We start from the raw sequence: 26779 nt of genomic DNA, 5'->3' as shown, positions 1-26779 counted from the left end.
ACCTCTACTCGTAGAAGCCCGAAGCTCGGACTCTAAGGCATCGTCGTCCATACCCTCAGGAATAGTGGGAGTGTCCTCCCGAAAAGTCTGACGCCGGCCGTGGGTAGAAAGATCGCGATCCCGTCGCCTAGGCATGTTATTATAAAGATCTAAATGCTTAGCATCATTTCCTAAGACATTTAATTCAAGTTGCATTTTTATAAAAATATAGATCTAAATGCTTAGCATCATTTCCTAAGTTATTTAGTTATTTATCGAATTATACGCTAAATTTTTACCTCCAAGCTAAAAATTGGCAAAATTATGGTATTTAGTTTCTCCATGACAAACTAATACTACAGTTCTCCTAGCCGCATGATACTATGTTCTCCATGACAATATAGTACATACGCAAAATATGTTTCGAAGTTGCACAAAAACAATGAATCAACACATCATGAAATATTTTACAAGGTCTACCACCATATTTTCACCATTTCAAGTGCAAAGAAGTAACACACTAGTAGAAAGAGGCTCATTTACGTCGCCATATTTGCGTCACTCATTCTAAAGAACGAAGCAAATGTGTATTTTTACCCTCCTTTAAAGTTATTTGCGTCGCTTGTTATTAAAGAAGCGACGTAAAAAACAAGTGTATGTTAGCTTTCTATCATTTGCGTCGCTCCTATTTATTGAAGCGACGCAAATAATAAACTTATTTGCGTCACTCATTTACTGACAAGCGGCGCAAATAAGGCAGTGAATAAATTGCGTCACTCCTTTAATAAATGAGCGACGCAAATAACAAATTTTCAGCATTTCAGATTTTGTTATTTGCGTCGCATTTTTATTATAAAGTGACGCAAATAACTCTGTTGCACTTTAGGTAATTCTTTTTGACCTTAGCTTTTCACGCCTACCTTTCACTAATTCACTAAACATAAAGAAAAAAACAGAGTTGCAACAAATTCAACATCCAAAATCGACCCTTCAATCCAACAAATTCGCCCAAAAAACACCCACAAATTCGCCCAAAAAACTGCAATTCCCCAGCAAATTCAACATCCAAAATCGCAATCAAGTTCAACACCCATAATCGGCAGCAAATCCGAGCAATTTCGAGCAAAAATTTAGACCAAAAACCCTAATTAATTCGAATCCTTAAACCCCAGAAAAATTGATTATTTTCGACCAAAAATCCCCCATTTCGAGCAAAAAATGTACTCAGTTCCATACGAATTCGAACCCTAGAAACCCCAAAAAATTCAATTAAAAATCCTGCTGAAAAAATTCGAGCAATAACTGAAATTTTCGAGTGGAAAAATCGCTGAATTTTCGCCCCCAAAAACCCGAGGAAGTTCAAGCAAATTACAGCAATGTTGAATTTTTTAATTTTCGAGTGGAAAAATCGCTTAATTTCGCCCCCAAAAATCGATTTTGGCTCGACATTGTTGAATTTTTGAAATCAAGTTCACCTATGGTAAGATTGCTTCTATTTATGTTCAATCTTTTGATGGTAGATAGAATGTAGCATTTAACTTGAACAATGACTTAGTTTAATTTCAAGTTTAGTGTTAGTTCACTAATTAGAAATTATATGGCAGATTTAATTGAATTTTTATAATTTCAGTCATAATAATAATTATAATACACATAATAATAATTAAGAACACAATTACTAGGTCATCTGATAATGGAATACACATAATAATTCTTGGCTAATTGCATTGAAAATTGGAAATGTATGTACTTAAATTGACTGATAAATTGCCCAAGAGAACTTTCTTGGAATAATTATGGATGGGTGTACCTAGAATTCCGCTTTCGCCGTCTTTACATATGGTAGGATAATTTAATTACTATAACTCCGTTACTGCAATTTGAGCATATAGCCTGTTAAACACCCAAACAAGTGAAATAATTTTCAGTTACAAAATTCAATTTACAGTATACTAGAAATAATCATGCATGTAGATGTTGCATGTGATAGTAGTGTAGGAAAATTAATCAAAACTTGGTTGTTAATTATGGGTTTAATTATTTTAACTGGTGGGTATTTGAAGGGGCAGAGTTTTATATACTACCAAGTATGCCACAAATTTCAGTTTCAGAACTGATGCTTGTGAAAAGTGTGCTATGTTGGGTTGATAAAACAGTGGCTCTAAGCGTGGACAAATGGTTAGCTTTATATTTTCTCCATTACTTTATAAGAGACTAGGAACTATAAAGTGAAAAGAGGAAAAAGCGTTGGGTACGTGATATTAGAGTATCATCATCCATTTTAGTCCATCTAATTATTAGGAATCTTAAAAGATAAGCTGGTTGGATTTGCAAGTTGCAAGCACACGAAACACGGGAATCTTAATGACTGAATTTTTATAATTTCAGTCATTGAAATTTCATTGAGGCTCATCTCAATTCTGCTGGTTTAATATATTCACCTGCATGTTTTCAGCTAGTACATTTAGTCTGTAGATTTTTACAGTTGCTGTTTTGCAATATACTACTGGTTGCTTGTTTGCATCTTTGAACATTCATTGTTTTTTCTTTAATTTTATGGGTCATGTGACATCTATATGATTCTTTGAATGTCTTATTAAAATTATTTTTTATCATTTAATTATTTTGTAGGCATCATCATAATGGGCGATGGGAAGCACGAATTGGGCGCGTTTATGAGAACAAGTACCTCTACTTAGGCACTTTCAGTAATGTCCTAAACTCTATTTCTCTCGTGCTCGCTCTTGTTCTATGAGATTTAGGATCACGAGCACACACGCAAATACGTGGTCAGACAAAGTGATTATCATAATCACAGGGACAAATATGTAATAAAGTCAAATTTGATCAGAAAAGAAAACAAAAAGAGGATTAAAGAATAGAATCAATCCTATGAAAATAAATTTGAGATTTACTGGTATTTTTGGTAGGCCCTTAATTCTGTCTTTATTTATATAGGGGATGATCTAGAGTAGTTGAGAAATTAGTTTTATGAGAAATTAAGATGAGCACTAAAAATTTAAGGAAGCAATATACTACTGGTTTGCAGCTGCATCTTTGAGCTGCTGGTTTGCATCTTAGAGCTGCTGATTTTTACAGCATTTAACTTTGATGGCAATAAAACATTAGCTTTGCAGCTGTTATAAGGTTGTTAATTCATTGGACTGAAATTTCACATACTTTAAGCGAAAAAAAAGGTACTTCCCATTCGTTGGACCTAGCTAAGGTGACCTTCAATCAGTCATCAAGTTAAAAAAACTATAAATCAATATTCCATCCATTAAACAACCACCTTGTTCAACCCTTAATTAAAAAAAAAAAAAATCAAAATAACAACTAGCATTTATTTCACATGGCAGATTAAGTTGGACCTAGCATTTAACACTCGTTTCAGGTCTTCAAGTTTTACACCATGATTGGCTAATAAGCAATGCTGAATAACAACTTTTATGTCACATGGTAGATTAATTTGAATAAACTATGTTGGTTTAATATATGTAATTTTTTATGGCAGATTCTTAATTATGCGGAAGTGAATTCCACAAGTTGCTCGAGGTTCTGGTTGTGGACAAACGATTAAGGCGGTAGTACGCATACGAGATTGTCTTCACTTGTGGTATATATATCTAAACCATTCTTTGCAATATTAACTTATTTGTTCTGGTTGGTATAATGATTGTGAATTGTATGAGATTTTTAATTGTGATATAATTGATTGGAATTGCAATAATACTTGCATCATTGGCTTAGATACCCGTTCAGGGCTTACTCATTAGGAGTAAGTCTTGAATAGTCCCCGGTTTGGGACTGTTCTTGAATGTTCTATCTCATTTAGGTGATAACTACTTGAATTGTTTTGGGTCTAAGAAGATCATGGCTCACTATTTCCCGATTTTGGACTGTTCTTCAAATGTGTAGTGCTTTTCGAAGTTTTAAGGCATTAAGTGGACAATCTAGGGGAAGTAAATTGACATGGCATTTGGGACAGGTTACCTTAATTTCTTACCCTAACTTTTAGTTTCTTAATAATTGAAGTATAGCAATTTAATTCAACTTACAAATATATTACATGTAGTGTCCTCAACAATTGGGTGGACGTGAGTGTGGCTACTACGTCATGCGTTATATGTACGAAATACTTGAACATCACCATAGCAATGAAGATCTTATTCAGGTATGAGTTGTCAAATATTTCATTTTTCTTTGATAAATACAATTTGATGTTAGCTACAATCTTGAATTAAAACTTTCCTCTTGTATATTTGTTGTGTTGATAGGATTTTTCAAGAACTACACCGTACACCGAGGAGGAGATAAATGAGATCCGAGATATTTGGGCAGAGTATTTTATATGTAATGTTGAACTTTAGATTTACCACTTAGCGCATGTTTGACTCTTGTTTTGGATTATAGGCTTGAAATGAAGTAATTTGGTTAATTGGTGTTGGGATGATGAGTATAATGTCTATGATATTGAGATGTAAATTATTGGACAGGTTGTTAATATAATGCCGTCATTCCCAATTTTATGGGTAGGCCAAATTACAAAGGAGACTCTGCCGAAATTTACATTTGCATTATTCAATAATATTGCATTTTAATTTCAATTATATTAGCGTTAGCATATTACTTTATACCTAGGAAAATAGGTACTACAAACATATACAAGGCAATTATTATATTATAATTAAAAAAAAAAATTCACCTCATTTGCGTCACTCATTAAACAAACAAGTGACGCAAATACAGCAGTTTTGTATTGTCTACTCAATCATTTGCGTCACTCCTATATAAACAAGTGACGCAAATAACAAAAAATAAGTTAATTGGAAGAGTCATTTGCGTCGCTTGTTTATAAAGGAGCGACACAAATAACAAAAAAAGTTTATCTGAAGAGTCATTTGCGTCGCTTGTTTATAAAGGAGCGACGCAAATGACTAAAAATAAGTTTATCAGAAAAGTCATTTGCATCGCTCTTTTATAAAGGAGTGACGCAAATAACAAAAAATAAGTTAATCAGAAAAGTCATTTGCATCGCTCCTTTATAAAAGAGTGACGCAAATGACAAAAAATAAGTTTATCAGAAAAGTCATTTGAGTCGCTTATTTATAAAGGAGCGACGCAAATGACAAAAAATAAGTTTATCAAAAAAGTCATTTGCGTCGCTCCTTTATAAAGGAGCGACGCAAATGACTCTTATTTGCGTCGCGCCTAGGAGCGACGCAAATGACTCAAAAGTCATTTGCGTCGCGAGCAGTTGCGTCGCTCATAGAAGTGACGCAAATACACTATAAATGAGCGACGCAAATAAGCCTTTTTCTACTAGTGACATGAACATCATTTCAAAAAAGTAGTACCCAAAAATGGTGATTTGCTCAATTCTCCATCAAATCATGCAATTTTTGTCTCAAATTTCTCACAAACACACATACATACATATACAAGTAAACTCATGGCAAGAATTTCAACATAAAACCTCAAAATCAAAAATCCCCAAATTCATTTTTAAGGGTTTTTCATGAAATTGCTCATTTGAAGCAAATTTGAGACAAAAATTAAGAGGAACTTACATAGACCCTTGTAGAGGTTCGAATATGAGGAGTATGGCTCGAAAAAGGTCCGGCAACGCAGCAGACCGCCGCGACACGGTCAGTTAATGCCGTGACACGGTGAGTGTGTCCCGTGTCACGGTGAGCCTCATAACCGACGGATCTCCGGCGACACCGGCGGCAGCTTCAAGCAACAGCACCAACGAACAGCGAAGTGAAAAGCAGCAAGTCGCAGCGGAAATAAAAAAAAAAAAAAAAAGAGAGGAAGCAGAACCGCCGTGACACGGTGATTAACGCCGGCTGACGGGAAAGAACTCCGAGCGCCGGTGAGAAGTCGCCGAGACACGGCAAACCGAGCAAAAAAAAAAATCGAGCTTTTGGGCGAAAATCGGACGAGAAAGAGGAATAGGGGATGAGCAAAATGAGAAAAGTGTTTGATATTTAAAACCAAAAAATTCCGTGCAACGGACCCCGTTCCCACGTAACGGTCATTTTTTGTGTGGTGCACAAGCTTTGACTGGTCAAAGATGCCATTTGACCGATTTTTTAGCCAATAGATTCCCGCGCCAGGGGACCCCCTTGCCGTGTCACGGGAAGCAGCTCCGCGTGACGGGGACCCGTGTCGTGTCACGGGAATATTATGTGTGACACGGTGGCTTTGTACAGTTATTTGCGAATAGTCCCGACATTTTGACTAAGGTTGCACGATTTTTTTGCATAAGTTGGATAGTTATTTTTTGCTGGAATTACGCGAAAAATTGTAACTGATACTTAAAGGGGACTAAAATTACCATTTTACCCCTAGCAAGCATCAAAGTCTATTTTTCGGCATTTTAAGCACCTAATATGGTCGGATAATCGACTTAAAGGTGTGAATCATCTGAGGCCCACGTTCGAGGATAATCGAACCATCATACACTTGCAAATTTCAGCAATCGTCGGCTTTCCTCAGGCTTGGAAAGCGTTATCGGTGGATTTTTCTTCAAGTATAGAAAACCGCCAAGTCAGCTTTCCTCATGCTTGGAAAACGTTATCGGTGGATTTTTCTTCAAGTATAGAAAACCGCCAAGTCGACTTTCCTCAGGCTTGGAAAGCGTTATCGGTGGATTTTTCTTCAAGTATAGAAAACGGCCAAGTCGACTTTCCTCAGGCTTGGAAAGCGTTATCGGTGGATTTTTCTTCAAGTATAGAAAATCGCCAAGTCGACTTTCCTCAAGCATGGAAAGCGTTATCGGTGGATTTTTTATTCAAGTATAGAAAACTGCCAAATCCCTTTGTCGGCTTTCCTCAAGCATGGAAAGCGTTATCGGTAGATTTCTTCAAGCATAGAATGACACCAAATTCATTTGTCGACTTTCCTCAAGCATGGAAAGTATCATCCGGTAGGTTTCTTCAGGCTTAGAAAACTACCAAAATCCTCAGTCGGCTTTCCTCAAGCATTGAAAGCGTTTCAACAAATGTCATCCGGTAGATTCCTTCAAGCATAGGAAGCTGCCAAATTCGTTTGTCACCGATGCACTGGTGTCAGATACGTATTCTATCCTTTTACCCTTTTATCTGTAGAACTAACATTTTTCTGCAGGTATCGGCGTATACAGAATGATTTAGGATCGCAGAATGTCTTAAATCATTCTCCATCCCTATCGGCTACTTTGACTATCGTTTTTGAAACTGACGTTTCTACAAACTCAGTCAAAGTGGGGGCTTCTGTAGACACCTAAAAATGTCTCCCCAAAACCAAACCCGATGATGAACAACCTTTCACCGCCACTATTGGTCGGGTTTAGTATTTAATCCCGAGAGTGCTTAAAAAATCATATTTGATTAAATTCATATTTTCTAACAGTCCATGGATTAGTCTCAATATTTGGTAAAAGCATAGCCCAAACTTATTATTTAATTTTAGCCCAAACCTTTTTATTTTATTGTTTTATTATTTATTTTTGGCCCAAACCTTTTGTTTATTTTTATTTAATTATTTTCTTTTTCTAGCCCAAATAATAATAAGTCAGAAAAGGCCCGAAATTATCAATCAGCACTTAAAATGCCGAATGAAATTAGGGTTAAAAATGTATTTAGACGGAAAAGTGGGCTGGAAATTCCCGCGCCACGGTAGACAGCCACCGTGTCACGGGAATCCTTCCCGTCTGACGGTGGGATTTCCCGTGACACGGGACATTCCGTGTCTTTTCTGCGTAAACCCTTAACGCGTTTTCTTTTCCGTTTTCTGAAAATTTCCCGCGTCACACTAAAAATGTACTATGTCACGGGAAAGTTTGTCGTCTGACGGTGGGACTTCCCGTGTCACGGTACTGTTTGTCGTGTCACGGGATAATTTTTTAGGGTTTTTATCATTTTAGGGTTCCGTGTGCTCCCTCAGCACATTTTCCCTATAAATACCCCCTCATTTCTGATGTACGGGGCATCAATTAATTCTCTGATTTATTTTTCTCTCTTCTATGCTTTAGCCTAAACACTAGCCTACCCTTTTCACTTCAAAATTCCTTCTTCGAGTACTCAAAGGAGTCCATACTTTACTCTTGGTTCTGTCCTTAAGCCAAGGCGTGAAAGGTAGAACTGTTTGAGGGTTTGGCCCCAAATCAACTCTAATTTATTTAATTTAATTTAATTATTGTTTTATTATTTCCTTGAAGTTACTAACTCGTTTATTATTTTGTAGTTGCAAACAAGCAGAATCAAAGTAAGAGTCATGTTCCTTTTATTTCTATTATTTTTCTAACGATTTTATGTTGTTGGAATTGTGATTAAATTGCTTCCAATATTAATGTTTGTTCTATTATATTTTTTATTGATCACCACATTATTGCATGTTTAAAGGGAATATGTAATTGAAAATCATGCCTAATAAGATAATTTGGACAACCGGTTTAGGTTCCTTTTTAATCTTGTTATTAAATCAAGTGATCACAATATTTTAGAATTATGTGTTGCATTAATATTAAACCAATTTAGCCTAATAATAGTTTGGAGCGAATTGGATATTTTGTTTGTATGCCTTTGAGATCACAGGAATGCTTTTCAATATAAGAATCGAGTAGAGGCCAATACGGGCGAATGTGACTCCATGACTCACTTCGTACCATCATCCCCGATCCTCCTTTCGTGGTTCCGAACCATATGGAGTTAGTAATCTCATGGATTATGAATGGGGTGTAACCTTCACGGGTCAATCGTTGTTGCCTTCGTTGTCCCTTTATCGTGGTTGCCTTTTATGATCCGTGAACGGTTTACAAGTTCCTTAAAAACTTGTTGGCAGCTCCCTACTTTATTTGTCCCTAATCGTTGTCCCTAATCGTAATGTCAATTCCCACTTCCTATGAGTGCCAAGCATATTCACACATGCTTTAACGTAGGCGCACTTCGAGCGACGCCTACATATAACAATCATAATCTTAAAAAAATCATCATCATCATTTTAATAATAAAGCATAATAATAATAGCAAGATCCTAGGCATGATACTAACAAGATAAATTACAAACCCTAGCATGTCACTAAACAATAAAAATAAAATTTGTAGCCCTAACACGATACTATTAGGAAATACAATAAAAGGCATCATAGAAATTATAATTGACATTATATTCTTTACCCTAAACATGATGCTAGGAATTTATTGTTGTCATTCAAAACATCAAGCATCCTAACATGATAGTAGGAATCATAATAACAACCTAGACATCATTTCTATATCATAATAACAATGCCAACAATTGAAGCACTTACTTGGATGCCTCGTATCTCTTTCTAATAACAAAATACACGCGTTAGTAACTTCAAGAAAAATAATAAACAAAACAATTAAATTAAATAATTGAAATAAAGATTTGGGACCAAACCCTCAGAAATTAAAACCTTTCACATCTAGGGCGAAGGAAACTTCGAATATGGCTAGGTGTATCTAGGTCTTGTGAATGCGGAATTTTGTATTTGAGAAAATACTAGTTTAGAAAAGAGAGAGAGAATAATCAAGAATTTCTTGATGAGAGTTGGTGAGAATTGGTGAATAAAAACGGAGTTTTTAGAAGACTATTTATAGAGAAAATCAACCAAAAAGATAAAACATGGAAAAAGAGTTTAAACGCGCAAAAACGAGGTTAGCGCCAAACGCTGACATTAGCGCCAGGCGCTAACGCTAGCGCCAGGCACCAAGCTTAGCGTCAGGCGCTAATGCTGGCGTTTGGCGCTAATTAAATTATTAACGCGTTTTTTAAAATCAGATAGAAATTAACCGTACAAGAGGATAAAATCGTATTTTCCTCAAAAACATTCTTTTATTCTGATTAAAAATCTAAAAAGTCAACAAAAGTCAATATATCAATGCTAATTGAATTAGGAATGAAAAGAACCTTCTAGAAGAATCTAGAAGGCTAAAATCATTCCTAATTGCATTAGGAATGATAAATCCATCTTAGGCCCTCCTCTAGATCATTGGGCCGCATATAAGGCTCAAACCAAGCCCAGTTTAGTAAGTTGGCCATATCTTCCTCAATATTCATCGAAATTGGGCTTATAATATATCGTTGGAAACCTCTTTTCAAATACTATCCAACTACACTACTATTGGACCCATATCATGGACCAACCAAACTGGATTGACTGTTTTCTTAAAATAGATTTTCAAAAACAAAGAGAAGAGAAAAGAAATTAAAACTATCCGCAACACTAAACTTTCCACACTTTCACTTCATTCGATTACGATTCGACGTGAAAGGTACTCATCGCCGGGTTTGGTTTTGGGGAGACATAAATGGGTGTCTACAGAGCTTTTACATAAAGTACCACTACAGAACATCTTAAGACACTCTTACAAAAAACGTCCAAAACGTATGCTTAGGGAAGGCACAAAGCACAGTGTGCATGCAGGATGATGCAAAAAGCTATCAAAGAAGAAAAGAAACTATTGGATGCAAATCAATTTTCAAAGATTTCAATAATTTGTGCGTTATTACGTCTAACAACGTACAAAACCGTTGGAAAAATTCAAAACGGATTGAAATCTGAGTACTGGTCTTTTAAGTGACCAATGTTCGTGCACAACATAGTAAGTCGCGCTGGCCAAGCGTGCGCAAGAAACTAGGTTGCTCTGGGGTTCCACACGCAACTTGATGAGTTGTGCGCAACATTTGAATTAGTAAAAGAGTTGGAGAAGCGCGATCTGCAGCTCACTTTCTTCTTCTCCTCTTTCTCCAATTTTGATCTCTTCTTATATTTTGGTTGTCGTTTAAAGCTAAGAAAAGTAAATCTTGCTCCTTTTTATTTTACCAAACTTTTTATCTTGGTCAATAAAATGGAGAAATCAAATGAAGAATCCTAACTTGGAGTTGGGGTTTTCGATCCGACTTATTTTCATGAATTTGTTTGTTTATCGTTGTTTAAAGAAATAAATGGCAACAAATTTCATGTGAAGTTTTTAAGTATTGATCTTGTATGAGCATGTCAAGCATATATGTTTTTTTTTTTTTTGTTCATTCTAATTTTAAATTTGTGCTTAAACTTTATTTCTCTTTTTTGCTCACATAGACTATACTTGTTAATTTTAATGTAAATTGAAGTGTTTAGAACAACAATTATGCATTAAAATTATAAATGAAATTTTGAACTTTGATAATAGCATGAATTTATTCTTGCGACTCATGTTTATTTTTTTAATGCATAAGTTGCAAAATTGGCTTTATCAATGATAAAAATAACTGATGGTTATTATTATTCACTTATAAAACCGTGATTTCAAGATTTGCACAAAACTAGTTAGTTTAGGAAATTCTTGAAGAGATCATCGAACTGGTGTAGCTTGGTTATATTTTGGGTTCGTAAGCCCCTATTTTATATTTTTGAATGTTGTAGCCCCCCAGCATTGGGTGACTTCGGTGATTTGCTTGTTGTTAATAATTAGACCCTTTCATGTTGCTTGAAATGGGTTTAAAATCCTGTGTTTCTTCTTATTATGATAAAAACTAGGATCTTGGAAACGATTAAAAATCGTTTTTGACCATTCATAGTTTTAACAAAGGAAATTTGCTAAGTCTAGTAATATTGGTCATTCATTAGAACAAGTGAGAGGAAAAATGAAATGTTGTTCAAATTTTTCGTCTATTCTTGCTACTTTTGAATTCTTTCTTTTGAGTTCAAATTTTGTCACTGTTTTGAAGCTCGAGAAAGTATATGTTATCCTCTATGCGAAATTCCAATGTGTGCAACAATGGAGAATAATTTAAAACAAAGACTCCTTAATTTAGAATTTAGGAGTCTTTTGTTTACATTCTAACTCATGAAATTGTTTGTCTTGTGTTAATAATGTGTCTTGATACAATTTTCATGATGAATGATTGAGTACTAAACTTTCGTATGAGCAAGTATGTTTTATGCATCATGACTTTGTTTCTTTTGCTCTATACTAGTCATACTCTCTAATCTCTAGAGTAAATTGAAGTATTGAAACAACAATTATGCACTAAGATTAGTTTTTGAAGTTGAACTTGAAAATGGCTCGAATATGTAACCTATTTAATGGCCAAGTTAAGTTGCAAACTTAGTTTTCAAAGGAAAAAATGATTATCAAATCATTGTGATGCATTTGAAAATTGTAAGGCTCGAGATCTACATAAACCATTTGTAGCTTAGGCGATTCCCGAAAGTAGCTCGAATGGCATGAATATCTCTTTTTTTTTTGTATGGATATTGGAGCCCCCATGTGTCGGGTTACGCACATTCTTGCTATTTCACAAGTCTTGGAGCCCCCAATTTGGGGTAGTTCTAATGACTTGCTATAGTTTATGCCATTCATATGATACTGAGATGGACCTATGTATATGTCCTATTTTTGTTTTGAGATATTTAGGACAATGACATGGCTTTCACATTTTAGTTCAAGTCATGTTCAAGAAAGCAAGTTAGTTCTTTTCTTGTTTATAAACCAAAACAATTGTGTTTAAGGTTTAGTAATCTTACCTAATGTCTAAACGGTTGTAAAGATCATTACGGTGATTTTATTCTCAAAGTTGATTTAGAACATCAAATATTTTCTTTGTTCTTATCAATCTTTGATTTTGGTCTTGTAGGTGGTTTGTTTACCATCCCTAAGCCAATGAGAACAAGTTCGAGTCATGAAGAAGTCAAATCTTAGTTCTTTCCTTTTGGAAATAGTTATGTATATACATGTATTATCCAAGCGGTTATTGAGTTTCTGAAAATTTTATTCATTTGAGAAAATGAAACAAAAATTCAGAGAGGAAATTTTGAATACTATTTTTTGTTAGAAACATATTATTTCGAACTAGAATTCAAAATTTGAAAAGGGCCCAATAATTTAAATGAAAATTTGTTTTGAAAAATAACTTTTTCATAGTAGGCAAAATAAATAATCATATTACTTTCAAAACTGGACCCAAAATGGAAAGAAAAGTCTATCTCGTAATTGAGTGTGACTTTTTCGTCCAAGATTGATGAAGGTAAGTTGTAATTTGCAACTTATTTCAACAAAGATATGACAACGTGAGCAAACTTTCGTATATCTGATTTTGTTTATGTTTTTTTTCTTTTTAGTGTTTGTCATCACTGTCATAATTTGCTAATTGAAAGCGGAGTTCTTCCAATTAAAAGATGTCGTAGTTTGAAAATGAATATTTACCAAACTTAGGTTTGATGGAGTGTTAGAATAATTTATAAAATTATTTGAATCACTTTCCAAAATATGGTCTCATTTCAAAATGAAAGTTAAGGTGAGACCTATATTTTTAATTTGAAGCCCCCAAGCGTCGACTTTAGGTGGCTTTTGGAATTCATGTATACATATGCTAGGGGATGTTTCTCATGTTTATTTAAGGCCCCAAGATTTGTATTTTCGATTTGCGAAATATTGCATATGTTTATCATAAATTGTTTGATCAAGTAACATTATTAATTATCTTGGTGAAATAATAGGAAGTGGTATTCTTCCCTTTGTCATTCTTCCCTTTGTCATTTAAAGTTATTAAAATGGTTCGTAATAAGCTTTGCATGACATTGATTTTGCAACATAAATAACGTGTTCAAATCTGTAAATAGAGAGAAGTGGGAATGTCCTGGCTTTTTTAAGCCCCCAATTTAAGGCAAAGAGCGGAATAATTATACTATTTTCGAGTATTTTAGTTGCCAAATGGGAGGGATCATCCCGACTTACCCCTTAAAAAAGAAATGAACAAAAAAGACGGATTTGTATAAAAAGTAAGGGGAATCCAACTTTTCCCATAGAAGAATAAAGAAAGAAAATTAGACATGTTTTCAAAAAGCAAGGATTATTGACTTAATATTTGAATCATCGTGATGACTTGGAAGTGAGGTATACGTGTGATAGCGATAACGATCATTTTTTCATGTAACGATCATGTTCAATCAATATTCCTCGCTTAGAGAAGATGGAGATATCCCACGTAGGTGGACATATTAGTTGCTCATGATAAGTGAGAAGACCAATGCTCAAGAGTTGTAAAAGACATCTAAAGTTGACGTCAAGGCTGTCGATATATCAAATCAATTTATTGCATTAACTCTTTTTTATTTCTAGGCAATGTATATAGAACTTGAATTACCTTGGTAATAAATAGCCCTATTATTAAAAGAAAATAAGATGATTGTTTTTTTTTTGTTTTTTTTTAAGTGATAATCATCTCATTTTTCTTTGGCAAAAGATATGGAAAACATCGAATTTAGTTTGATTCGACTGCTTTACTAACATGATGTAATCAAGCCAATGGCTATCAAATCATCCAAATCATTTGATTTTTTTTTGTTTTTATATGATCTTGTAATCATAACTCAACACTTCATGTATTTTATATATGGGCATGACTACTCAATAGTAGGTCCATATGTGCAAAGGCCTAAGATTGGCCATATTTTCATGGAATGAAGATTTTAGTATATGGTTATGGTCTACCTCAAGGAGGGCCTTTCCAAGGTTGTGTGGCTAAGCTTGAGGTTATGAAGAATGGACAGAGGACAGGCTCAAGTATACTCCCAAAATCCCTTACTTTTGGTGCTTCTCAAATTTAAACCTTTCTGCTTTGTGTGGAAACTTCCTACATTAGGTGCCTTTTCCTTGTCACCTCTCTTTTGGTTTTTTTTTTTTTTTTTTTTGACAAGTTTTGTTTTGGGTTTAGAACGATTTTTTTTCTTTTGCATTTGATCTTTCCTTTTGGGTTTAGACTAACTTTGTGTCCCCCTTTTATGTTTCGTTCCCCCAATTTCCTATTTGTATCTTTGCACCATTCCCATCCCAAGGTATGGAATAATGTAGATTGAATAACTAAGGCTCAATTGACAAAGCTCAAAAGGGCTGCCAAAAAGATGGATTTTCTCTAAGGTTAAGAACATGGGATTATATTTGTGGAGTTTCAAGTTGCCTCATGTGTTGGTGAAATCATCTTATCCTTTCTTTGTGGGCCTAAGATGGACCTCTTTTCATTCAATACATCTTGTAATTCAAAGCTCATTATGATTCTTAAAGTGTTGAGTATGAATGCCTTTTGATATTGCCTGTTTGTATGTATACATTTTATATAATTCGAGTCAATAACAATAAAGAGATAGAAAAGAGAACAAGATAGACGTACTTGAAAATATGTTTTTTTATTCATTAATCAATGAGAGTACAAAATAAGTAGATTCAACAGCATGAATCTCTTAGTCTATCATTTATAAAAAAAAAATAAATAAAAAAAATAAAAAAAAAACAAAGGAAAGAAACAAAACAAGAACTAGGGTTCTACATCTTGAATTGTTGACAACTTCTTGAGATTGCGTTTTTGAGCTTTGTCCGTTTTCGACGTAGGTGAAATCCTCTCTAAAAATCAAGTCCATCTATATAATTCATGGTTTCATTTATCAATTCCCTTTCAATTAATGTTCCCACAGTATAGACCTTTTGAAATGTGTCTAAACCAAGGTATTGTAAATGGCACTTGTATGGTGGAGACATATTGTCTATGAACTTTGGGACAAGTTCATGATCCGGAGGTCTTTGTGAAAGAAGAGCAACCTTTGATCGCCACCTAGAAAAGAGGCCAATGAAGCCTTCTTCTCCCCCTTGCTTAAGCAATTCAAGATTGCGCAAGGTAGTTGTGAGCTCGATGTTATCTCCATATTGGGTTAAAAACGCTTTTACAACGTCACTCCAAGTGGAAGTTTGTTATGCATCGAGGTTATAAAACCATGATCTAGCAGTTGGGTCCAATGAAAGAGGAAAAGTACATGCATATAGACTTTGTTCAACCCCTTTCAATGCTATAATTCCAAAAAAGCTCATTAAGTGAGAACTAGGATTGTCCGTAACCTTAAAGGTTGGTAAATCCGTAGTCAAGAACTTTTTTTGGAAGATTCTTGCCACTAGGTTGTGGTGCAAGCTCATAATTGAAGTACTTAGTCCCTGAGCTAGCTCGAATGACAAGTTTCTCCAAGGCCTCTAGTCTTTCGGCTCTTTTTTTTTTTTTTCCTTGCAGAATATTTTCATTTTCTTTCTCTGCTTTTATTTTAGCCTTTTTCTGCTTTTTTATGAGCCTTCATTTGGGCTTCTTCTTCTCGTAGAGCCTTTAGGTTTTGGAGTTCCTCTTTAAGTTTCTCCAATGCTGCTTTGTCACCCATGATTGGACTAGTATGCGAATGTGGAGGATGATCTAGTAATGTGTATCACGAGAAATTGAGCGCGTTCACTTAAACCTTTTCTGCCAAGCATTCAAACAATGAACCAAAGTCAAAATGATTATTTTATTTCTTTTTTTTAATCCTTGTAATACGAATTCACTTTAAGCAAGTTTATTGATGAAAAATGTCAAAAAATTCATGACCAATCATTAATGGAATGTCATGATTTGTGTTGACTTCAACAAAGTAATCATCTAAGGATTTTACTTTAAATGAATTGTTTTCAAAAAAGGTAGAAGAGAAAGACAAGAAAGTTGGATTGAAAATGCACATCTACTTTTAGGAATATTAATCAACCCGAACATACTCCTTACAATGATCAAATATACTATAGTATTTGTTGATCACTTAGATTGCAATAGAGATCTAAATCATTTTTTTTTTCAATTATGATTCTCATATTGCTCATCTTTAAAGGATAATATTTTACTATTTGCTTAAAAAGAATGATGGCCTCCGAATGTAGAATCCAAGAAATAATTAAAACATTTTCTCGGTTTTATCATTCATTATCTTCTCTTTTTTCTTTTTTTTTGAGAATTATAATAATTTTTTTTTTGTATCATACTCTTTTTTTTTAAAGAAGAATTTTTTTTCGTTCTATTTCTCTCTCTCTCTCTCTCTTTTTTTTTTTTTTTTTTTTGTGAGTCAAACATCCCAAGTAAGTTTCTCGGGATTTTCTTTTTAAACCATAGAAGATGTAAATAAATTATACTTTTAAATCAAGGTTGATCAATTACAACTAAAATATGATGAACACAAAATAGGCACATTTAAGAATAAACATAATGATGACGTCCTATTAAGGGATGCGAACTTCTAATGACGAACCTCATAAGAAATAATGTCATTAGTTCGATTATAAAGTACGTAAACGAATCATTATAATCAAAAATAGTATCGCACGCAATTTTCCGTTTTGCGCTAAGGTAGAAGTGAATCTTCAAGAGTAGCATCTTCCACATGCGTTTTTTTTTTTTTTTTTTTTTTTTTTTTGCGAAAGACAAAAAGAATGATAAAAAAAACATTTTTTCGATTTTTTTTTGTGCGAAAACACAAAAGGAACGATAAAAAAAAAACATTTTGTTCGATTTTTGTAAAAAAAAAACGAAAACGACGATCCAAGTAAAGGTAACTAAGTTAGTTGATTTTATTTACAAGCATTAATCACGTAGGAATTACATTGCAAAAGTCGTTATTCTTTGTTTAATCAATATTCGTGAAAACAACAAAACAAACAATATTCTCCTTGTCTTAAGTGATAAAACAACAATTAATTATCAAATTCTAGTCTTGATTAGCAAAAGAATAATATGTGAATTAATTAATTAAAATTTTGTTTAAAGTGATCAAACAACACTATCTATTCAATTAAAGTTATTTAAACAATAAAGAAAAAGTGATTTATCTAAATGCTCTGGAAACTAACCGTTCTTCTTTTATGTTAAATCTCCGTTTAATGTGTTCATGGGATTTCTTTCTTCTTCGTACATCCAAGAACTTCAATGGATTTAATAAGGGTTGGAATGTATTTGGAAAGAGAGAAAAAAAATAATATTATAGTAAGAGAAGTTGAGAGATTAGGGTTTTGAGAATACTAGGGTTTTAATTCTGAATTTTCGGTCCGTTTAAAGCTGAACGAAGACCCCTATTTATAGGCGTAGGGATCTAGGTTTAGGGTTTTAGAGTCGCGGCGTCAGGTGGCGCGCGCAACTCTCTGAGTCGCCTGGGTGCCGCGCGCATCTCTCAGAGTCGCGCGCGCCAGGCGCGCGCAACGGATTGAGTTGCGCTGGTTTGCAGTTTGCCTTATACGAAAAATCGTTTATAAAACTTACATAAATTTTGATTACGGAGTCGGATTAAGGCGTGTGAGATATCATTGGAAAGCTATGAATTTCTAATTTCCAATGTCGTTATAATTAGGTTGAAATATGTTATGGATCAAAAGTTATGGCCGTTGGAGTGCAAGGGTGTCGGTTTTAGGGTCCAGTTTAGTGTTTTGATCGTAACTTCTTTGTTTTAACTCAGAATCGGGCTTATAATATACCTTTGGAAAGATCTTTGAAAGGGATATCTATATGTTTTGGCTGTCCATGGGAATTTGATGGTTGGTTTATCTGTTTGACTCGGTTTTAAACAATGTAAGATCCATTGGATCGATTCCTTGCATTTGCCGCATTTGGGTCCGTTATTAATCAAGTTTAAACATGTATAAGCACGTTTTAGGCCTAATTAGTAATCGGAAAAGGATCTAAGAATACTTGGTCTCAAATATAAGTTTTAACTTACTTCATAATGTATTTCGTAGTCCATAAACACTTCAACTTTGATCTAGCATGAAGAACGGATTTTTGTAACATCATCGCACTTTCTTTCGGGACAAGAGGCCAAAAGTCGGTGTCTACAAATGTATTGAATGGAAACATGGATTTAAGCACTCCAAAGATTAAATACTCAACCCGATCAATAATAGCGGTGAAAGGTTGTTCATCATCGGGTTTGGTTTTGGGGAGACATTTTTAGGTGTCTACGGGAGTCAAGTTTCGAGTTCTGCTGATTATGTTACATCTTTTTTTTTTATGTCCAAGTTTATAACTATGTTTATTATTAGAAATTAAGGAGTCTACTAACTGTTTATTTATTTCTAAGTCTACTATCAAGGCTTTAAGCCACAATATTATTTGTATGTCATGCGCTACATCTTGAGAACTTAAATTATATATTTATGTACTTTAATCCTATATTGAACACTAGGCTAGAATAGTGATTCCTCCCTAAAAGAAACGTTATTTTAGTAACATCACTCCCGAACTCAATCTTGGTACACGTAGACCAATTTGGGCATGGGTAAACTTACGATTCGTGCTAAATATCCCTTAAACTCTTCTTGGGAGAAAGGCATGTACTTTAAATTAAATTACGCTTTTTTGTAAGAAACAAGTAGGATACGCCAATGAGTTTTAGGAAAACTCATAAACCTCGTTCATGCCTTTCTCCCAAGTATAGTTCAAGGGATATTTAGCACGAATTGTAATTTTGCCCATGCCCAAATTTGTCTACGTGTGCCAGAATTGAGTTCGGGAGCGAGGGTACTAAAATAACGTTCCTTTTAGGGAGGAATCGCTATTCTAGCCCAAGTGCGGCCTCTACTAGCTCTTCCTTTTTCACAATTTCACCAAACATTATATGCAACGTGGCTCCTAAAAAACTAAGTTAGTTGATTTAATTTACAAGCATTAATTACATATGAATTACATTGCAAAAGTCGTTATTCTTTGCTTAATCAAATTCGTGAAAATAACAAGAAATAAACAATGTTCGCCTTGACTAAAGTGATAAAACAATCAATTAATTATTCAAATTCTAGTCTTGATTAAATTAACAAAAGAATAATATGTTAATTAAATTAATTAAAATTTTTTTTAAAGTGATCAAACAACACTAATTAATAAATTAAAGTTATTTAAGCAATAAAAGAAAAGTGATTTATCTAAGTTCTCAGGAAACTAACTGTAGACACTTAAAAATGTCTCCCAAAAACCAAACCCGATGATAAACAACATTTCACCACCACTATTGGTCGGATTTAGTATTTAATCCCGAGAGTGCTTAAAAAATTGTATTTGATTAAATTCATATTTTTGAACAGTCCATGGATTAGTCTCAATATTTGGTAAAAGCATAGCCCAAACTTATTATTTAATTTTAGCCCAAACCTTTTTATTTTATTGTTTTATTATTTATTTTTGGCCCAAACCTTTTGTTTATTTTTATTTAATTATTTTCTTATTTTAGCCCAAATAATAATAAGTCAGAAAAGGCCCGAAATTATCAATCGACACTTAAAATGCCGAATGAAATTAGGGTTAAAAATGTATTTAGACGGAAAAGTGAGCTGGAAATTCCCGCGCCACGGTAGACAGCCATCGTGTCACGGAAATCCTTCCCGTCTAACGGTGGGATTTCCTGTGACACGGGAAGTCTGCCGTGACACGGGACATTCCGTGTCTTTTCCGCGTAAACCCTTAACACGTCTTCTTTTCCGTTTTCTGAAAATTTCCCATGTCACACTAAAAATGTACCGTGTCACGGGAAAGTTTGTCGTCTGACGGTGGGACTTCCCGTGTCACGGTACAGTTTTCCGTGTCACGGGATACTTTTTTAGGGTTTTTATCATTTTAGGGTTTCGTGTGCTCCCTCAGCACATTTTCCCTATAAATACCCCCTCATTTCTGATGTACGGGGCATCAATTAATTCTCTGATTTATTTTTCTCTCTTCTATGCTTTAGCCTAAACACTAGCCTACCCTTTTCACTTCAAAATTCCTTCTTCAAGTACTCAAAGGAGTCCATACTTTACTCGTGGTTTTGTCCTTAAGCCAAGGCGTGAAAGGTAGAACTGTTTAAGGGTTTGGCCCCAAATCAACTCTACTTTATTTAATTTAATTTAATTATTGTTTTATTATTTCCTTGAAGTTACTAACTCGTTTATTATTTTGTATTTGCAAACAAACAGAATCAAAGTAAGAATCATGTTCCTTTTATTTCTATTATTTTTCTAACGATTTTATGTTGTTGGAATTGTGATTAAATTGCTTCCAATATTAATGTTTGTTCTATTATATTTTTTATTGATCACCACATTATTGCATGTTTAAAGGGAATATGTAATTGAAAATCATGCCTAATAAGATAATTTGGACAACCGGTTTAGGTTCCTTTTTAATCTTGTTATTGAATCAAGTGATCACAATATTTTAGAATTATGTGTTGCATTAATATTAAACCAATTTAGCCTAATAATAGTTTGGAGCGAATTGGATATTTTGTTTGTATGCCTTTGAGATCACAGGAATACTTTTCAATATAAGAATCGAGTAGAGGCCAATACGGGCGAATGTGGCTCCATGACTCACTTCGTACCATCATCCCCGATCCTCCTTTCGTGGTTCCGAACCATATGGAGTTAGTAATCTCATGGATTATGATTGGGGTGTAACCTTCATGGGTCAATCGTTGTTGCCTTCGTTGTCCCTTTATCGTGGTTGCCTTTTATAATCCGTGAACGGTTTACATGTTCCTTAAAAGCTTATTGGCGGCTCCCTACTTTATTTGTCCCTAATCGTTGTCCCTAATCGTAATGTCAATTCCCACTTCCTATGAGTGCCAAGCATATTCAACATGCTTTTAACGTAGGCGCACTTTGAGCGACGCCTATAATTTGGCGACTCCACTGGGGAGGATTCTTGGTTATTTATCGATTTGAGTGATCGATATTTAATTAAGATGAGTGGATGAGACAGGAAAGATTCTTGAAAATTATTCCTGTGATTAATTTGGAATTTGTGCATCTGCATAGACGTTTTAACGTCGCATTCAGGTCTGTCCCGTAGGAAGAATTGGATAACTTGGTTGAGCGCGAAGGAAAACAGGGCACCAGTCAGATCTTCTGACTACCGTGCCACGGCAAAATCTGTCGTGTCACAGTACAGTGCACCGTCTGACGGTGCGCAGTACCGTGACGCCGGAAATTTTTGCCGTGTCACGGCAGTCCTAAAATCAGTCCGGTGGCTTATTTTCTTTCCTCACAGTCGACTTCCTTTTATTTTTCTGAAAAAACGTATGTGTTCTACATGCGTCTTAGCCCCGGGGGATTTAAGCTCTATCGACCCAAAAACGCTCATGGCAATAAGGGTTCATCCGAGTTATTAAATCCACCCAAACCATGGAGTCGAGTTCGATTTCATCACGAACTCGCGGAGCCGCCCGTTGGCATACACCCTCAAGGGAGGCGGCCTTGCTAACGCGTCCAAACTCTTAACCATGGTACCCTTTTGACACCCAAAGTTTGACCAATAGTTGAACATAGATCTTGACTCTAGGTTGCGAACTTTTTTTACATCATCGTGCCTAAATGCTATGTGGTTGTTTGGTGCTAACCTTCATGTGTTTTCTCTTTTGTTTAACCCATGATCGAGGGTTTTTATTCTCACATAGTAATTAGTACGGACCTAAAATCGGTTAAAATCTGGAAAAATCACAAAACTGACCTGGAACTGCGCACCGTGTCACGGCATGTTCTGCCGCGCCACGGTGAACAGTGCTGTGACACGGGGCTCTCTACTGTCTGACGGTAGACTGCACCGCGTCACGACAGTTTGCACCGTGACACGGTGCCCAGGATAGGTGTCATGTCAGTCTTTTTTTTCGTTTTTTGTGTCCAGTTTGGTGTCATGTCTAGCCGTACGGTCAAAACACGCGTCCATAACTTCACTTAATCACTCACATATCGTGTTCACACACTTTTTTTTTCTTTAAGTCATACACTACTTTTTGACCGTATTTTTAGGGAAGTCTTGTTTTTGTGTCGTTTTTTTTCGGAGTAAGTCGGATGGTATCCTCCCATAATTTTTTTTTTAAAATAAACAAGTAGAGTTTCAAAATTATAGATTTTTAACAAAAAAAAAACATTTTTTTTTCTTTTTAATCTGGATGAGTTAAGGTTAAGTTTGGTCATTAAAAGTGTGTTTGTTTCGGTGTCACAGCACTTGGTCAAGAAGCAGGGGTAGATTGTTACGGTTCAAGTCCATACCTCAACAACCTCTTATACCAAAGAAGCGTACAAGGAAACCACCTCAATCATCTCCACAAGATCCATCTCCAGTCTACTTTCAACCAATGGCCACCAAGGAAGACATCGAGAACCTCAACAAGACAATTGAAAAATTTTCTGACATGATGCAGACACTCACCACTAGAGTCAGCACAGTAGAACAAGACAATCAAAACAATGTCACTACCGCTACAATGGACAAGATTAAGGAACAGATGAGCAAAATTTCCGAAGAATTCACTTATGTGGAAAAGCCTGTCACCTCTTCGTCCATAAGAGACAAGCTTCCTGAGAAATTTTCCACTGCTGACATTCCCAAATTCAAGCCTACTGATAATCCACTTTTCCATTTAAAGGCTTTTTCCGCAACCATGGCTCTTAAGGGAGTAGATGTGACACTCTTAAGACGGGGTGGAGGAGCCAGAGAGGGAAGCAAATCCTGCGCATAATCACCCTCCATTTGCACAAGCTCCTGCCAAGGAAAAGTGTAGCGCTCTCCCCTGTTTATCAACTCCCTAATCAAGCGCGAGTCAGCATCGACTCTGGTGGAGGCGAAGGCACCACAAAGCGATCGCCGCTATGCTGACGAACGACACGCTCCCCCAAATACCAGACAAAGCGTCCGATACCAACCAAAATGGTGCGGTGCGCTGAAAGACGCAAGGCCTTAGGAAGATCAGTCATCCCGGCCCAAGGACGATACTGGACCTCAATGGCAATCTGAAAATAACAAAAAGTTGGCGTGAAACATCGGAAACAACGTCATAGGGAAAATAACAGGCAACGAAACTAATTCTTACGCCAACAGAAGAGGTGCCTCGGCGTAGCAGCCCACGCAGCGCAGGGACAGACTCCACCCATGACTCTCTTCGATCACGCCAGCTGGCCCCGATAGGGAAATCATGAACCGCTCCACGACGGCGGCGAGGAGCCAAGCCTAGGAAGTACTCGTAGAACCATAGCTGCAATGAAAAGTAATCTCTAGCACATGAGTCGAACAAATTAAAGTGAAACCAAAAGAGGAAAAGATCATCACCTCTACGACTCTCCACAGACCATAGACAGTGATGGGAGACTCGTCGTTTAGCTCCCGACACCCGTGACGTAGCGATAAGAGAAGGTCGGCGTATCCGAGGATGGCCCAGCTATAGGATCCTATCTCATGAATCCTGACCAAAGAGGGGAGGTAGAAAAGGAGTACGCGTGAACTCCAATCAGGAGAAAGGGTCATGGAGATCAGAATCAGGATGAAGATCCGCACTCGTTGCTCAGCCGATGTGTCCTCCATGTCGAATCCACGAGCTAAAACTGAAGCCGGCTCCGATCGCCCGCTCCTAGGACCACCTCGAGACACTGGTCGGGTCCTGATATGCTGAACGATCGGACCTAACAAATCAGTTGCCTCAGCCGATCCCCAAGACAGATCAGACATCTGAGCTACGGCCCGGTCGGTGAAGCGCAGCCCGCTAATCATACTGAAGCCCAGAGGGGTCACTGTCATCTCCCCCCAAGCAAAATGAAAAGTGTTGGTAGTATCCCAGAAATACTCCAACAATGCGCGAACGACCGTCGCACCGCAACCCCGGGGGCTGCGAAACCCTACAACCGCCGTATAGAAATCTACTAAACCAGCCGATTCCCATAGGGCGTTCGTAGCAGGATCCCTCGTAATGATCTGGTGAAGTCGAGGAATCAAATCGCCGGCTCCAGAACCGTGGTGGCGAAGCGTGCCGTCGACTATGCCGGAGAGTGGGTGATGAGAAACATGGTTTTCACGGCAGAAAACTAACTGGTCTGGAGTCCACAGAGGTGGAACCCACCTACCTCTACTCGTAGAAGCCCGAAGCTCGGACTCTAAGGCATCGTCGTCCATACCCTCAGGAATAGTGGAAGTGTCCTCCCGAAAAGTCTGACGCCGGCCGTGGGTAGAAAGATCGCGATCCCGTCGCCTAGGCATGCTATTATAAAGATCTAAATGCTTAGCATCATTTCCTAAGACATTTAATTCAAGTTGCATTTTTATAAAAATAAAGATCTAAATGCTTAGCGTCATTTCCTAAGTTATTTAGTTATTTATCGAATTATACGCTAAATTTTTACCTCCAGGCTAAAAATTGGCAAAATTATGGTATTTAGTTTCTCCATGACAAACTAATACTACAGTTCTCCTAGCCGCATGATACTATGTTCTCCATGACAATATAGTACATACGCAAAATATGTTTCGAAGTTGCACAAAAACAATGAATCAACACATCATGAAATATTTTACAAGGTCTACCACCATATTTTCACCATTTCAAGTGCAAAGAAGTAATATGAACATCATTTCACAAAAGTAGTACCCAAAAATGGTGATTTGCTCAATTCTCCATCAAATCATGCAATTTTTGTCTCAAATTTCTCACAAACACACATACATACATATACAAGTAAACTCATGGCAAGAATTTCAACATAAAACCTCAAAATCAAAAATCCCAAAATTGATTTTTAAGGGTTTTTCATGAAATTACTCATTTGAAGCAAATTTGAGACAAAAATTAAGAGGAACTTACATAGACCCTTGTAGAGGTTCGAATATGAGGAGTATGGCTCGAAAAAGCTCCGGCAACCCAGCAGACCGCCACGACACGGTCAGTTAATGCCGTGACACGGTGAGTGTGTCCCGTGTCACGGTGAGCCTCATAACCGACAGATCTCCGGCGACACCGGCGGCAGCTTCAAGCAACAACACCAACGAACAGCGAAATGAACAGCAGCAAGTCGCAGCGGAAATAAAAAAAAAAAGAGAGAGAGGAAGCAGAACCGCCGTGACACGATGATGAACGCCGGCTGACGGGAAAGAACTCCGAGCGCCGCTGAGAAGTCGCCGAGACACGGAAAACCGAGCAAAAAAAAAAAAAAATTCGAGCTTTTGGGCGAAAATCGAACGAGAAAGAGGAATAGGGGATGAGCAAAATGAGAAAAGTGTTTGATATTTAAAACCAAAAAATTCCGTGCAACGGACCCCGTTCCCACGTAACGGTCATTTTTTGTGTGGTGCACAAGTTTTGACTGGTCAAAGATGCCATTTGACCGATTTTTCAACCAATAGATTCCCGCGCCACGGGACCCCCTTGCCGTGTCACGGGAAGCAGCTCCGCGTGACGGGGACCCGTGCCGTGTCACGGGAATATTATGTGTGACACGGTGGCTTTGTACCGTTATTTGCGAATAGTTCCGACATTTTGACTAAGGTTGCACGATTTTTTTGCATAAATTGGATAGTTATTTTTCGCTGGAATTACGCGGAAAATTGTAACTGATACTTAAAGGGGACTAAAATTACTATTTTACCCCTAGCCAGCATCAAAGTCTATTTTTCGGCATTATAAGCACCTAATATGGTCGGATAATCGACTTAAAGGTGTGAATCGTCTGAGGCCCACGTTCGGGGATAATCGATCCATCATACACTTGCAAATTTCAGCAATCGTCAGCTTTCCTCAGGCTTGGAAAGCGTTATCGGTGGATTTTTCTTCAAGTATAGAAAACCGCCAAGTCGGCTTTCCTCAGGCTTGGAAAGAGTTATCGGTGGATTTTTCTTCAAGTATAGAAAACCGCCAAGTCGGCTTTCCTCAGGCTTGGAAAAGCGTTATCGATGGATTTTTCTTCAAGTATAGAAAACCGCCAAGTCGACTTTCCTCAAGCATGGAAAGCGTTATCGATGGATTTTTTCTTCAAATATAGAAAACCGCCAAATCCCTTTGTCGGCTTTCCTCAAGCATGGAAAGCATTATCGGTAGATTTCTTCAAGCATAGAATGACACCAAATTCATTCGTCGACTTTCCTCAGGCATGGAAAGTATCATCCGGTAGGTTTCTTCAGGCTTAGAAAACTACCAAACTCCTCAGTCGGCTTTCCTCAAGCATGGAAAGCGTTTCAACAAATGTCA

Source organism: Chenopodium album, chromosome 7 (assembly GCF_948465745.1).
Source record: "Chenopodium album chromosome 7, dcCheAlbu1.1, whole genome shotgun sequence".
NCBI lineage: Eukaryota > Viridiplantae > Streptophyta > Magnoliopsida > Caryophyllales > Amaranthaceae > Chenopodium > Chenopodium album.
The sequence above is the reverse complement of the archived record's forward strand: the minus strand, read 5'-3'. Positions refer to the sequence as shown.